The 17,087-nt window shown below is 41.5% G+C and overlaps 1 protein-coding gene across 2 annotated transcripts in view; it reads left to right on the top strand.

Annotated features, from left to right (window-relative positions):
• The window catches only part of LOC126176062 (inositol-trisphosphate 3-kinase homolog), a 528,034-nt gene that overhangs the window by 228,969 nt on the left and 281,978 nt on the right, over positions 1–17,087 (top strand). The gene's annotated exons all lie outside the window — the stretch shown is intronic.

The following is a 17,087-nucleotide window of genomic DNA, read 5'->3' as shown; positions in this document are numbered from 1 at the left end:
TACGCATTCATAAACTGGTTCATTTCAAAGTGTAATGAACAAAACTACACTTAGTTTTGTAAATATAGACGTCATTCTGCAATTCATGTTGTCTTGTACATTTTACTATGTATTTCGTATTCTTAAAAAGAATAGTTATTCTTCAGTAAATGTCTGTGGGTTACAAAAAGATCGTAACTAAACAGTTCTTGACTTTGCTGTTTCATGCCTCTTATGGTTCTTAATAAACTTGCGTAACAACAAATTTGTTGTATCCTTTTTGCTGTTGCTACAATTTATTGCGCTACGTACGCTGACTCCTGATACTTCTAATGACGTTGACTGTTGACAAGGCGATACTACCTTTCAAGATAAGTTGTGAAAAGCTATGAGTTGTGGTTGTCTTATTCCAGTTATCTGTTCATTTTAAAGATTGCCAACAGCCATTTCATGTATTACACGGTTCATTTTACTTTTCATAGCAAAAATGATTCGGAGTGCAAATAATTGACGCTCATAACTGCAAATAATTGATAAACGAATGTCATATCTCTGTTGCAAAATATATCTGGTTTAGTGGTTTGTAATTCCATCCTAGTGCTACACTGATGTGTACAAAAGTGGATGGCTCCGTTGTCAGAGTGCGCTTGACCCGGCGTTAGAACACACATCATGAAGAGGCAAGAGTTTTCTTTGGCCTTGCCACACAGTTATATCTGTAGCACTGTAAAAAATTTTGCTGTGTGTGAGACGACGGGTGACCGTTGATGGATGGCTATGTTCGACAAAATGGCGGGTGTCACCATCTCTCGATTCCGTGCTAGTTTTTGCTGGACTGGCTCAACGACGTATGTGAGTGAGGGATACTCGGTTATCTACTTATCCTTGGCGTAGTCTAACTTACTTGTCAGAGCGTTGTTTGATGCGTGTTATAACTGTTGTATTGTGTTGCTTTCAGTAATCCAAGTTTTTACCGCAGACAGTTGCCAGTGGAAACTTACGTGACTTGCTGCATCTAAATTTGTTAAAATTCATGACGTGACAGATACAGCTCGTTATTTAGAAACGACTAACATCGATCGAAATAGGGGTGAGTAAGCCGCTATAATATTCCTTCTTTCTTTGCGTAATGATATGTGGGTGTACTAATTCTATACCTTAAAGCATTTTTATTTTTTTATGGCCATGGCCATGTTTTGGACGAGGAATATTATAAACAAAATTACATCTTCGAGGGAACAATCTCAATGTAGATTAATAATATTCGGAAGGTACTGAATAGATTTTAATGATGCGTTTTTATTTGTTTTATATCTGTACTTGATATCAATTATTTCGTTCAAATATTAATAGTATGTGCCGCTGTATCCATAAGCATCCATATAATGGTGGATTGTAGTTTCCATTTATTAATTTACGCCTGATGGCGGATGAGTTCGTGAATGAATCGTATCAGTTTGAATGGCATATTAGAACACAAGGGCAAGGCCCGTATTCGTTAAAGAAACAGTGAATGACATTAGCACTCGTCATGGCGTGGCAGTGAACTTTGAATACTAGAAAATATGGCGCGAAAAGCAGTATATTTAATTCGAAATACGCGATTTAGATAACATTATTTTTTGTTCATACTTCATGTGTAGGCCTCGTCGTCTAGCAGCAAAGTGCGTGCCTGGAAACCGAAATGGTTCAAATGGCTCTGAGCACTATGGGACTCAACTGCTGAGGTCATAAGTCCCCTAGAACTTAGAACTACTTAAACCTAACTAACGTAAGGACAGCACACACATCCATGCCAAAGGCAGGATTCGAGCCTGCGACCGTAGCTGTCGCGCGGTACCAGACTGTAACGCCTAGAACCGCCCGGCCACTCCGGTCGGCAAACCGAAATGTTTCTGTGACTTTGCAAAGTAATAGTTTCGAGAAATCTCGACCAAACACTAAGATTAACTTCTCGTAGCTGGGGTTCACTGGTTTTCCCCCATCGCATTCTGTTCGTGAGTAGGACTTCATGTCTGTATTGCCCTCTTTGAGTTGCATTGTCAATATTATTTTGCTCGAACTTTGCTTTATTTTGGATGGATGTGTCATATAGTTTGAAGTAAATGATTCCATATATGTAACTTCTCGATTTAAATGCGTTGAAAGTATATTTATCGTATCCTACTTTACTTTAGTTTGCATCAGTTTTTCGTACTTTTTCACACCTGTTTTCGCGGCTTTTGACAGAATTGCTATTTAATTTACTAAATTTCTCACGGAATAAGTATGTATTTCTGCTCTGAATGTTGTTGCTTCTTGCTACTGAGTATGCTTTGTAGTCTTGAGTCGGCGTTCTTCCTTGCAGATACTAAAAACGCACCAGTAGTTACGCGGATGTGTTCAGACATTATTAGCAGGTATTTCAAACAATATACTTTAGCAGATATCAATGTACAGCGTATTATCCTCCCGCTCAAATGGAAATTTAAAAGCAAGTAATACACACTCTAATGCTTTCATCACTGAATATACTAGTGAATTATGTGTAACTAGAGTTTACTAAAGTCGCATTAAGCACGGCAAAAGTATGTTGTCACCATGCCATACAATCCCATACAAATATGTATATCGATGTTGAATATTTTTTCTGCATAGTATTAGCTTGCACAATAACTATTTACTCTGTCACTAATCCTACTCAGTGGTAAGAAGCAACACCAGTCAAAGCAGAAATACATACTTATTCCGTGGCAAGATGTAATAAAGTACCAATTCTGTCAAAAACTGCTGACGCAAGTTCTCCATTAAATGCGAGAAAGTACGAAAAACCGGTACGAACTGAAGTAAAGCAGAATAAAGAACAGTATACTTACAGAGCATTTAAATCGAGCAGTTCACACACGGATTCGTAGGCGGGAACAGATGTTCGCAAAACGCTATGCTGCGAAATCAGCTTCAGTGTTATATAAAACAAAAATAAATATGGAATCACTTACTCCATGCAGTCGTACAGATGCGAGCAAAAAATCAAGCAGATTGCGAGCAACATATTCACAATGCGAATCAAAGAGTGCAAACCACACACACACACACACACACACACACACACACACACACACACACACACGCACGCACGCACGCACAAAGTCGTTGTTAGGAGCACAATGTTATGAAACCAACTTGTGTTTTGAACGAAACCAAAACAAATAAGGAAGAAAAGACTTTAGATCACGCAATAAGAAACCAAAATGATGGGTTAATAAACTTGCAGCGCGCAAAGTAGCCTGACAGCGAACCAAGGCCGCGTTACCTTAAGCCACAGTATGAGTTTCACCACCGTGACTAGTGCTGTCTGCCTTTATTCATTGTCTCCGTCTTCGGAAAGAGGGAGACAAAAGAAGGGAACTCACTGATAAACTATTATTGTGACTAAATGGCGTAGAATCAAAGTCAAATAATCCAAAAAAGAAAAGGAAAAAAGATCTGTGGCTCACGTGATCACCGTGAGCTTACTACACAGTTCACTGCGTAATCGTCATCGTAGGATGTGTTTACTTATTGTTAAATTGCTTTATTTATTTCAAAATTACTGATATGATTCATAACTAAGTGGAGGCGGAAAATAGGTATTATATAAATCTGTAGCCAAACTGTTCTTATTATGAAGATTTATGTGGATTTGATAGCTCTGCTTCTAGCGCCGACTAAGATCCTCGAAACGTTCCTGTATTTTGTAGCGCCGAGACCTAAAGTCCCTAGTCCCTAGTACAATAGCAGTGTGCAAAATCGTTCGATCTTTACTATGTACGAGGGGCGTTTAATAAGTAATGCAATTTAATATATTCGGAATGTGCAAGATCCAGGCTGTCGGGTGGATGAGGAAGAACAGTCTAAGTTTTGTCAGCTCCTCTCGGCTGCGCTGATGTGTGTGAGGCTTAGCGTTGTCATGGATAAGGAGAAGTTCGTTTGCATTTTTGTTGCGACGAACAGGCTGAAGGCATTTCTTCAGCGTTTTGAGATTAGGACAATATACTTCAGTGTTGATCGTTTCGCCATGAGGGAAACATCAAACACAGTAACCCGGTTAGTGTCCCAGAAGACCGTCGCCATCATTTTAGCGGCTGAGGATGTGGCTTTGGACTTTTTATTTGGAGGAGAGTTTGTGCGACGTCACTCGGTGGATTGCCGTTTTGTTTCCAATTCAAAGTCATGGAACCAAAGTTTCATCGCCTGTGACGATTGTTACGATAATCCTGGTAATGCGCAAACAATACCGTACAAATTGTCCTTCTTTGCTCTTTATGGTCTTCTATTAGGCGCTAGGAACCCAGCGGGCACACACCTTTGAGTACTTCAACTGGTGAACAAGCGTGTTAGCACTAGCAGCAGGGACATTCAGTTGAGCGACGAGGTGTTTGATTGTGACTCGTCGCTCACCTCGAATGTGTGTGTCCACACGTTTCAACATTGCGGGAGTCACAGCTGTGCGCCGCCGGCCGGCTTGCGAGTGATCGGACAGGTTTGTGTGACATTGTTGCGATGATGCCCGGCGCCTCGCACAACGACTCACCATGCTTTTGTTCACTGCCAGGTATCCGTAGACATTCTGTAAGCGCGAATGTAAGTCTGCAATGCTCAGGTTTTCCGCCAAAATGGCAGCTCTTTGTTTGGAACGCTCTTCCCTTCCAGGCGACATTTTTAAGGCGAACTTAAAAAAAAATGGTTCAAATGGCTCTGAGCACTATGCGACTTAACTTCTGAGGTCATCAGTCGCCTAGAACTTAGAACTAATTAAACCTAACGAACCTAAGGACATCACACTCATCCATGCCCGAGGCAGGATTCGAACCTGCGACCGTAGCGGTCGCTCGGTTCCAGACTGTAGTGCCTAGAACCGCACGGCCACTCCGGCCGGCAAGGCGAACTTCATGAAACTATAGGGACTGAAGCAGGAATATTCCTATATGTTCCACAACAAATCCCTATTTTTTCATCCGAAATAGGCCGAGAAAAAAAGAGGGCGTTGCGTTACTTATTGAACGCCCCCTCGTAGATTAGTGTTTACCGCCGTACACTGAAACAGTTACTTCCTTGTGTTTTTCAAGTGCACAGTCTGGCTATAACCTTACAGTTGTTCGCATTGTAATGGCTGCAGATTTGATACAAGCGTTGTAGCTAAATGTAAATGAACGACACGACTACCCTCTTGATGTAAACAAGCGACTTTCGATATTACTATCACTCTTCCGTGAAACAACTGACGATGTGCTAGTAAATCAAGTAAACAATTGTACATTAATTTGCAAAGACAATCTTAGCTACCTAACTTTAGATGACATGCCTGAAAATGCAAAATGAATATTTCTGGTTCCATCATTAACGCGGATCGTTATTCAAATACGTAGTGTTTCTAAAATGCTTGTTTTTTTCTGTGTAGTGTAAGAATCGATTTGCTCTTCTTTTGGCGTACAAATTATGTCTAACGGTTATAACAATTTAAACAAGACAAAAACAGCTGATTAAAACAATTTGTTCGAGTATGGGCTGATGGGTCGCGCAAATCTGTATGAAACAGTGGAAAAGTTTGTGAAGTGGTAAGACTATTCGCAAACGGTAACTCCTGTTACAACTCTTGACTTTCGTATTTTCAGACAAGTAGCTGTTTGTTTGTTAATTGCTGTCTCAAGTGACCGGTATCATACGTTTCGAAGAATTGGATAAAACGATGAAAAATTGCTTGTTTTTGAAAAAAGTGAAATATGTGTAAAGAGAAGTTCATGAGGTTTCTGTAACCAGCACTCAGGACCATTTGTTACAGTATAAAGGAATTCAGAATTTGACTTGGATGCGATTCACTTTTCACTAATTTTAGGTGCTTGTTTTAAAGTTTCTTACGTGCTAACGATCGATAAAATGTATAACGATAGAAGAACGCCACATTAAGATTAGACTATAAAGAAGTTGAGGGGTGCCAAATTTGCTTACTTAACAACAAAATCATTTGAGAAGGGACTCTTGGTTGGGAATACTGAAGTGTAATCCGTTTGGCTTCTGGCTTCGGCATGACGCTCTGCAGTCTAGACCATAGGTAAATTTGCTAAGCTGTTTACTCTTGCAGCTGTGGTTGAAGGTGAGCCGCATTGTAGTGATCGTGAATCTTGTGGAGCATTGATGTTTATCTTGGCAGTAGAAAAAGTCAAGGTTTGTTTAGTTGTTATCTCGTCCTCTGTATCTCCAAGACCCTTGCAATTGTACTCGTATTGCTGTTTCCTCTCTGACGTAAATTGCTGGTGATATATATTATTGCAAGAAATATTATTTATTACATTTGTTGCCAAATTTAAAAATCAACGCCTCTCGCACATTGACGTTCGGTGCGACCTCTAGCAGCAGCTTGATGGCGATCCATCAGGGTGAAATTGCCTCGCGATTTGAACCACTCGTTTCTGCGTTCGTGACTACCCATACGGTTATAATTTGTTTTTACACCTTTGGAACTATCAGAAGTCTGCTTTCCCTATTCGCGCCTCATGCTGTTTCTTCACAAACTACGTATGGCTGGATACGATGTTTGTTTGAGCTTCCGCCGGCAACCTGCGTCATACTCGTGGGGCAACGTTTTCGAGGTCGACAAGGTTCGGGTTGACGTGCTCCAAGAATCCGGACAAACTGTTGACCGCAAAGTCTACGAATGCTTTCCTACACATAATTACGTAGCAAATGATCTGTTAATGGCTCGAACAGTGTGGTCGGAAAATTTGATCGCTATGCCATTGTCTCGTCACTGTGTGCTTTCTGTATTAAGTGCATAAAAGTGAGCCCTCTTTAAGCTGTTATTAACACAGTTCCAGCGCAAGGCTTTAATAGTTAGTTCAAGAAAGTAGAACGATTCTGCATGGGTTTGTTTCTAGTACTTAATTGGGAATCCCAACAGCGTACGGATTTTGCAGCCTTCAGAAATGAAGAATTTGTGTCTGCATACTAACTAACTATAAGTCCCACAACTTCGAACATGGAAATTCGTTGCATCTTATGAATGGGTTGGGGGTGGGTTGATTTGGGGGAGGTCATCGGTCACATCGGATTCGCGTAGGATCGGGAAGGAAGTCGGCCGTGCCCTTTCAAAGGAACCATCCCGGCATTTGCCTGAAGTGATTTAGGGAAATCGCGGAAAACCTAAATCAAGATGGCCGGACGCCGGATTGAACAGTCGTCCTCCCGAATGCGACTCCAGTGTGCTAATCACTGCCTCACCTCGCTCGATCATCTTGTGAAGGCTGACTGCAACTTATACAGTATATTATTTCGGTCTTGAAAGCTGACAGTAAAATATTCTACATAATTTTCAACATTACATGTCGCCAAACAAAGGCCTCCGACCATTTTCTTCTTTAGTTTGTGTATGAATTCGTTGAAAACTGGTTGTTGCATAATTAAGGGGAATACGTTTTCACAGATTGTCCGCATGTGAGTAATTTGAGGCACATAAAGGGTGTTATTCAGAAAGTAAAGAACGTTTGTCGTACAAGTGCGTCTACTGTGTTTCTATTGCATTTATCGTCGAATCCTGCACTAGTCTAGACACTGTGAGCGCAGCAGTCATAGGTTCAATAGCGATACATCTCTTGTTGGCGCTGCATGAGTACACAATGTCGTTTGGAGCGTACAATGTGTTCCTCCTTCGACTTCTAGATAAGAGGTTCGGTTCTTGTGTGGTATCAATTAAGTGGGTTACAGCACAGCGACTCACCAGAAGGAGGCGGCCTGGTGGATCTCTAAAAAATTATATTGAATTCCATTTACGATCTAACCGAAAAGACAACTGGATTAGAACCAGTTACCACACCTCGAAAGACTTAGGTAGTCACAACAGCAATATTAGCAGTACGAGACATTCGTTCAAGTAGCTTCTCTTCACACGATACAGCCGGCGCCTGGTGATCCAGCCATCCCGTATCAGCTTCCTGGCAAGAAATTGAGATGTCTACGTTTCTTAGTGTAAACATTTCTTCCTTTCTACCGTGATGTCACACAGTTGCCCTGATCTCTCATCGACTTGAACGCCTCTTCCGGTCTCCTCACGTGTGTAGCACCACTCCCAGATACTGATTCCATTCGTTAACATTTTCTCCATTGGGTCCTCCACGTCTACGCTCAATGCCGCAGCACCTGACTCTTTCCGCGTTGACTTCCACCTCACTGTCGGGCCGTATCCCTGACAATATCTCTTTGGAAGTACAATGCAACTAAAACAGCATGAATTCTTAATTAGTAAGTAAGTGATGTAGAATATACATAATTTTAACTACTAAGTAGTGTTTTCTTGGCAGTTAGGGAGTTAGCAGGAATATGTTATTTCTCTGAAAACATTGAATAAAATTATGGAATAACTCTTATTATAAACAATAAAAAGTTACTTTGTGCTTTAGTTTCCCGGTAGACACCAGAAGTATCTATTTAAATAAAAATCAACTGCCGCATTTATGAAAGATCATCACTTGAGAACAGCTGTATCGATTTAACTGTGTTCTTTGAAATTGTCTACGTAACTAAGGACAAGGTTTTTATGAAAGAAAATTGTTGGAAAATCCACAGGAAAAGTCGGAAATTTGAATGGTATTTTTGTATGAAAATCTCAATGAAAGAAGTGCGACTGACAGTTTGGTGTCCCCTTTTTTCACAGGAAGAACAAATTCCACATTGAATAATGATATTTTGCGAAAAAAAAGTACGATTGAAAACGATACTTCAGTGTGTTAATGGTGGCGATAATATCTTTGGTGTGTTGCAAAGACTAAATTGATGCCAGTTCGTGGTAATTTGGTGTGTTGCAAATATTCAGTTGATTTCAGTTCGTGTCTTATTTCTTTGGAAAAAAGGCCACCAGTGAGGCGTCGAAAAATCGGTCGACGTACGCGTAACGCAGGGCAGCCACATGAACGTCGAGTGAATGAGACTGATGAAGAGCGTTTTGTTTCAATTCACACAATTTCAAGGAAAGATTCAGTTAGATGAATCCCTTCTCGGCCAGCTGACCGTCTGACTGACAACGCAAGCCTAAATCACTGAAGATACAGGTATGTTATACAATAAACACTTTCTATGTAACCGGTTGCGAGAAAGAACATGCTATGGTGTGCTGTGAAAATGTGCTGCTTTGTTTTCCTTTTCGCAGTCATTTTTAACAGCAAACAGGAAAGTTGGGTTTATGGCTAACTTTATGATCCTACCTGTTTGTAGATTCAAACCATGTAAAATACTGTCATTAAAACTACTATCCTCACAGATCCAGCATCTGGAAAGGTCTCTTTCATACCCCGCGTACTAATCGTTCCAACCCGTTTACCCATTCATTTTGACATCTATTCCCAATCAAGGTTCCGTTTCCAATAAAAATAAATAAGGTCAGAGATACGGGGGAGGAGGAGATGGACAAAGAAGGGGCGAGAAAATGGATGTAAAGGAGGCGAAGAAGGTTATGGACAGGGACATGAGGGAGGATGAGATGGATGGAGTGAGTGTGGGATAAGGGATATACAGGGAGCAGGAAGGAAGGTGATGGACGGAGGTAGGGGGAAGAGAAGAAGATGGAGAAAGGCAGGGAGAAGGAGGAGAGAGGGGAGAAATGGAGATCAGGACGCACATCCAATTCGCATATATACTGTATTTAGCAATATCAAAGCATTGCCTCGTTCGATAGTAAATAAATAAACTTCACCGTGGTGTCAACTGCGGTACACGATTCTCTACTGTGTATGACGTAATCAGATTCAGGGAACGAATGATCGACCGCCGCGGAACACCTTCTTTGCATCTAAGTACAGATGTTCTTAAGCGTGAATGCCGTCGTATACCAGTGATACCCAACTTTGAAATGAAATGTCATATGGCATTTTTGGCCGGGAGACGCCATCTGGGGTTGTTCCGCCGCGTAGTGCAAATCTTTTTATTTGAGGCCACTTCGACCACTTGCACGTCGACGATATGAAATGATGCTGCGGATAACATAACACTCAGTCGCCGAGCGGCTAAAGTTTCCGACCCGGCCGCGAATCGAACCCGGACCCCCCGCCTGGCAGTGAGCCTCGCTGACCACTCAGCTACGGAGGCGGACGTTCCAACTTCGAAACGTAGTATCTCTCGCTGGCGAGGAAACAATAAATTATGGCTCTTATACAGCATAAGCCAAACTAAAGTGATAACGTTTCTACGAGCAGGTTGAAGTCACTCAGTCTTAAAACAGTTGTGATTCTTTGTGAAACGAAAAATTGTGCCAGCTTCTGCACGAACGTACGTGATCGATATACGAAGAGAACTGCGGTACTACAAAACGATTAGAAGCACAGCAGTTGTCTCTAGTCTCATCATATTTCCCACACTGAAGTTACGTGTTAAATAAGTGAAACGCGCTACGACAGAACAAAGACTCCTAGTAGTTGCAAAATATATAATAATGCAGACATCAATCAAATACAAAATTGTCAACAAAACAAACAAAGGACGAATGAAATGTGAATTGGAGCCACCAGATTAGCAAGGAGGAAAAGGCGGCTATTTATTGTGATGAAAGAACATCTCATACGATGTTCCAACAGATAACATCACTGGCATTTAACAGGAAACTAAAAAGTTAATGCCTTCGAAATATGTGTGCAGTAACAGATGCGGAAAATATTGTGGAAAATACCTATCTAAATGTAATTACAGTTGACAGGAGTGCTCATTTAAAGATGGTCAGTGATATCTTAGTTTCAGATTATATTTATAGTAGCAGGAAAAACGAAACATCGGTCAACCCGGATGTTGTCTTGAACACGGAAGTGCTTTAACAGGCATGGTATTATTACGAGTGATGTGCCCTCGTCTTCGTTAGGCGTTAATCAATCAAAACAGCGGATAAACAGCGGAAGTTGCAAATTTCACTTTCGTTTACTTAATGACTACTTTCTGATCGAGACCCATTTTCAGATCATCCAGATTGTCAAAATGGTATTTTCCATAATATAAGAATCATATCAAGTTATCATACATACAGGGTGTTACAAAAAGGTACGGCCAAACTTTCAGGAAACATTCCTCACACACAAAGAAAGAAAATATGTTATGTGGAAATGTGACCGGAAACGCTTACTTTCCATGTTAGAGCTCATTTTATTACTTCTCTTCAAATCACATTAATCATGGAATGGAAACACACAGCAACAGAATGTACCAGCGTGACGTCAAACACTTTGTTACAGGAAATGTTCAAAATTTCCTCCGTTAGCGAGGATACATGCATCCACCCAACGTCGCATGGAATTCCTGATGCGCTGACGCAGCCCTGGAGAATGGCGTATTGTATCACAGCCGTCCACAATACGAGCACGAAGAGTCTCTACATTTGGTACCGGGGTTGCGTAGACAAGAGCTTTCAAATGCCCCCATAAATGAAAGTCAAGAGGGTTGAGGTCAGGAGAGCGTGGAGGCCATGGAATTAGTTCGCCTCTACCAATCCATCGGTCACCGAATCTGTTGTTGAGAAGCGTACGAACACTTCGACTGAAATGTGCAGGAGCTCCATCTTGCATGAACCACATGTTGTGTCGTACTTGTAAAGGCACATGATCTAGCAGCACAGGTAGAGTATCCCGTATGAAATCATGCTAACGTGCTCCATTGAGCGTAGGTGGAAGAACATGGGACCCAATCGAGACATCACCAACAATACCTGTCCAAACGTTCACAGAAAATCTGTCTTGATGACGTGATTGCACAATTGCGTGCGGATTCTCGCCAGCCCTCACAAGTTGATTGTGAAAATTTACAATTTGATCACGTTGGAATGAAGCCTCTTCCGTAAAGAGAACATTTGCACTGAAATGAGGATTGACACATTGTTGGATGAACCATTCGCAGAATTTTCCCCGTGGAGGCCAATAAGCTGCTGATAGTGCCTGCACACACTGTACATGGTACTGAAACAACTGGTTCTTACGGTGGCCCTCTCCATACAGTGACGTGGTCAACGTTACCTTGTACAGCAGCAACTTCTCTGACGCTGACATTAGGGTTATCGTCAACTGCACGAAGAATTACCTCGTCCATTGCAGGTGTCCTCGTCGTTCTAGGTCTTCCCCAGTCGCGAGTCATAGGCTGGAATGTTCCGTGCTCCCTAAGACACCGATCAATTGCTTCGAACACCTTCCTGTCGGGACACCTTCGTTCTGGAAATCTGTCTCGATACAAACGTACCGCGCCACGGCTTTTGCCCCGTGCTAATCCATACATCAAATGGGCATCTGCCAACTCCGCATTTGTAAACATTGCACTGACTGCAAAACCACGTTCGTGATGAACACTAACCTGTTGATGCTACGTACTGATGTGCTTGATGCTAGTACTGTAGAGCAATGAGTCGCAGGTCAACACAAGCACCGAAGTCAAGATTACCTTCCTTCAATTGGGCCAACTGGCGATGAATCGAGGAAGTACAAAACATACAGACGAAACTAAAATGAGCTCTAACATGGAAATTAAGCGTTTCCGGACACATGTCCACATAACATCTTTTCTTTATTTGTGTGTGAGGAGTGTTTCCTGAAAGTTTGGCCGTACCTTTTTGTAACACCCTGTAGTGTCATGCGTATGCTGCCATTAACACCACAACACTAACGGCAGCGTTTGAGGAAGTCCGCGACTGGGAAGCGTGCTTGGGCTACTGATGAGAGGCGTCGCACATCGTTCAACGAATAATTACGGTTTTGCACTACCTCAGACGAACATCGTCGGCGAGTATGGCTGTGACCTGATAGTGTTACTCGAGGCGTCATTCTGCGGGGAACCGTCAGGTATGATTTCGGGTCACGGATGGCAGTGATGACGGAGCTCTGGTGGCACAACGGTAAGTCTTGTGCCCTCGTGTGTTACCTCTTGAGCGACAGTGCCGTAGTGCCATTTTTCAACAGGACAATGCTCGTCCACGGATGGCACTTGTCTCTGTGAGCTGTCTGCGTGGTGGTGAGGTAGTCTCGTGGCCAGTAAGATTCCCAGATCTGTCACTGACAGAGCATTTGTTGAGTCACCTCTGCTGTGAATTACACCTTAGTTCCAGTATATCCAAGGTCAGTTACAACATATGTGGGCCAGCTTGCCTCAGGAGATAATAGAAAGGCTTTATGACACGCTTCCCAACCGAATCACTGGATGGCCAGAGTGTGAGCTGCGTCACAGTGGTGAGTGGGGTCGTCAGGTCCTTGTAAAATTTACTCGATTCTTGTAAAATCTTCGCCTACCTGTCCTCTTCCCCTCTCTCATTCCTTTCCCCTTCCCTCCTCCTTTTCTCTCTCTCCTTCTCTCTCTCTTTCTCTCTCTCTCTCTCTCTCTCTCTATATATATATATATATATATATATATATATATATATATATATATATATATATCAGTCACACACAAACAAAAATAATGTTGAGTTGTAACATTTAAAAGAAAAACGTACAAATCAACAGCGAAGTCATACAACCAGTTGACAGGGAAACAAAATAGGATTTTCGAAACAAAGTTGCCAGTGCATCTGAAAAGGAAAGTTTATAGTGAGTGCGTTTACCAGTTTTGGTTTACGACTGTAAGACATGAACTTCTAAAGCGAAAATCACACGAAAACTAAGGGTACTCGGCGAAAAATGGATTGATGCATATTGGGAATTACTAGGAGAGACATGAATACAAAATACTGTATATCAGCCACATAACAGAAGCGGAAGGCTTATTTATAACTGCGGTTGGACTATATATGGGCAAAAAATGCAGTCAAGCGAATGAGTGTTAGAGAGACCATCAAGTTGTCCGCTGGATTCTAAGAGGTAAAGGAAAGACCAAGGCCACGATCTAATGGGAGATGAGTGGATGGCATTGTTTACGTGTATCTTTTCTGCAAGTGATGTCAGATTGCCGGTCCAGTAACGTTGCCATGATTACTGCATTAGTTGGTAATTACCAGCGTCACAGCAAATTACCGGTGCTCTAATTCAATAGGCCCAACAGACGACGGAGACTGCAACATATTGTCTCACATTTTCGTTCATGTTGCTCGGAAGTGAAGTGTACCTGGATACCGGTTGCTGTTCATATGCCAGCTATACGCACAAGGACACTGAAATGCGAATTTATAAAAGCGCTTGGTATATTTTATTGTATTTCTCTCTCTCTCTCTCTCTCTCGACCCCTCTTTTCCTCCCTCCCTGTTTTTTCCCCTTTTTTCTCAAAATACGGCGTCTCTAGGTTTACGTTGTTCGTTTTAAATGTTACTTGTTTCCGCAAGAATGAAGTCATTGACTTGTCGTATTGACGTCACGCAGGTGAAAAATAGCACATGCATTCGCACGCCTCTCCATCCACAAAATCAAGCGCGCATGCGCGATTTCGGTTGCATCCTTCCTCCTACCTTTGGGAGCATCGTGTTTGTTCTGTACTAGTTTTCAGAAGGAAAGCAAGCATATATCAGACCAGTGATATTAGCTGGTTTCGGAGCTTACGCAACGAGAAAACTTGTTTAGGTTACAAGTTGTTGAGCTTCAGTCCAGTTGGTAAGCCTATTGATACTTCCATCCCGCTCGCAACTAAAATATGTATTTTGCTGTCATATCGCTTTAAATTGATTGTGAATTTAGCACATTATGCAAGTATCATATTGACGGATGATTTTATGGGTTTTTCTCGTCTAGTGTCGCGCCGGACTCACATTGAAATGATAACAGACGTAATTTTTTTTGTGTAACACTATAGCGACACAGGACTATGCCTGATCGTTGGACTTACCTATGCTTTTCTGTTTTTAAATATTAAACTGAAGTGAAGGTCATTTTACCTGAAAAACTAGAAGAGCTCCTTGGAATTTCGGTCTGTTAGTGACATAGATAACGTAAAATGTCATGCGTACGTGGGAAAACTGTGGTGCCAGCCAGTGTGGGGGGACTGTTTCCGAAATTATTCCGTCCACTGTTATAAGGAACGAGAAGTGTACTTCGCGGCTACGTGTCGTGTCTTTTCCCCTTTAATTTGGTATGTTTGCATGGAGACAGGTTGCAACAGCATTGTTACATTTGTAACGAAATGCCTGTACAGATTGACATCATAACTGTCGATTTGACGATTGCGTTCAGAGATACGATGAATGGAGTGGGGGTTACAGACTAATAACGTGTCCTCTACGTCAGAGTTATTAAAACCGGTGCTAGCTCAGTTTGTCGAGGACTGGTTATGGAGTAGGTCATGGTTATGTTTCATGTGATGTAGAGAAATCACGGAAAAAATAAATCATGAGGGGAATACAGGGCTTCGAATCCCGCTTTCCCGAAAGAAAGTCCAGTGCCTTAATAGCTGCGTCATCTCCACTCATCAGATCAACGACTTCTGAAGAATTTCACAGTTAAGATGTGTGTGCGAAATAAATCTTTTCATCTAATTCTGAATAGCACCCAGTGCATTCTTCCGCATAAAAAGTATAAAACTAACGTAGGTAGACGGGCGCAAATTCTTTTACACATAACTTTTACCTTTTTACCTGACGCTTAACATAACTTTTATGTTTGTAGAAGATTTGGGTTGTGCTTCACTTTAATCTGCGACTTCAGTTTACGAGCAGCTCCGTTGGCCGGAGGAAGGCGAGAACAAACTGGTTTTATTAACAGAATCGTGCATGGTTAAAAGAGACAGAGGTGCTATGTTGGTAAAAATAAAGGGGTGTCTTTGCTATTATAAAATTAAATATCCGTTTAGTGACTTTCTTATGCACTGGCAAAGTTAACGATTCTATAGGAGGCAACTAATCGTCCTAATAATGTAACTTCTGACAGATTTTACGGATGCTTCATTTTTCTCATTTGCAGACATAAAGAGGCCATTAGAAATACGTTAACAGCGTGTACCACATTCGACCCCCGTTGAAACAGCGAATTAGTAACATTTTGGAAATTGTTTATTTATTATTTACTCTCGTCTGGTTAGAATCTATGGGCCCTTTTTGAGAATGTGCAGGACACTAAACATTTTGTACTACAATGTAGATGAGCATATTTTTACGTATTAATGAATGGAACACATATTAACATTTACAACTGTTAGGGAAAAAAAAACAGAAAAGGGATTTTAAAATATGTACTACAATTTCGCTGTCAGTTTCGAGACTGTAAAATCTCATGTGCACTGACTTGGTTGTAAGAAAGAAAGTAGAGCTATGTTATTTGAATTGGTGGCTCAGAAAGGTGTTTCTGTTTAGTTATTTATTTTGCAACACCAAAACTCTTAGTGTAACGCTTGCGAATGATTTTGTAGGAATTTGAGACCAAGTATTCGACGTTATCATTACTAAGAGAAGCACGTAGGAAATGTAGCGTGTGATAATCGCGCCTTTGAACTGTTAAGTAATCAGGACGGTTTCTGTAGTGAGGGGGAATGTGATTGTACAGGAATATGTTTTTCCCACAAGAAATTAAGATCAAGTAAAATTGCTGCGAGTTCTTTCTACAGTACGGTAATGTTATGCTGCACCAACCCCTAAACCATCGTCGTTTTGATACATCTGTAGAAAAACTTTGCGTGTTTACATAAAATATGAAGCGGCTTGCCTGCATTGTCGCACACATGATTGTGCATTAGAATGATACTTTCCTTTATCCTCGTACAGGCCAGACTGTCGTGTAAACGTGACATCTTAATCGAAACAGTCACGTTCTCAGGCAAGTAGTGTTACCATTCAAGCTGTGCATGTGTCGTTTACTGTTTGATACTGTAAAACCGTGGACGGATAGTAACAGCTCAGACAAGCACAATACTAATATGTCGAAAATAATGCACAGCTTGTTAAGGATTACTAGTGATTACATACTGTCAATTATTGGATACTACTTCAATCATCATATTTTTATTTTAACACCGCTGCGCGTTTCGATGGCCGTGCCATCATCAGGCGGGCTATGATAGTTTTACATAGTTGGCTCAAATGGCTCTGAGCACTATGGGACTTAACTTATGAGGTCATCAGTCCCCTAGAACTTAGAACTACTTAAACCTAACTAACCTAAGAACATCACACACATCCATGCCCGAGGCAGGATTCGAACCTACGACCGTAGCGGTTGCGCGGTTCC

Source organism: Schistocerca cancellata, chromosome 1 (assembly GCF_023864275.1).
Source record: "Schistocerca cancellata isolate TAMUIC-IGC-003103 chromosome 1, iqSchCanc2.1, whole genome shotgun sequence".
In the NCBI taxonomy this organism is placed as follows: domain Eukaryota; kingdom Metazoa; phylum Arthropoda; class Insecta; order Orthoptera; family Acrididae; genus Schistocerca; species Schistocerca cancellata.
Note: the sequence above shows the minus strand (reverse complement) of the source record. Positions and strands in the feature narration are given on the sequence as shown.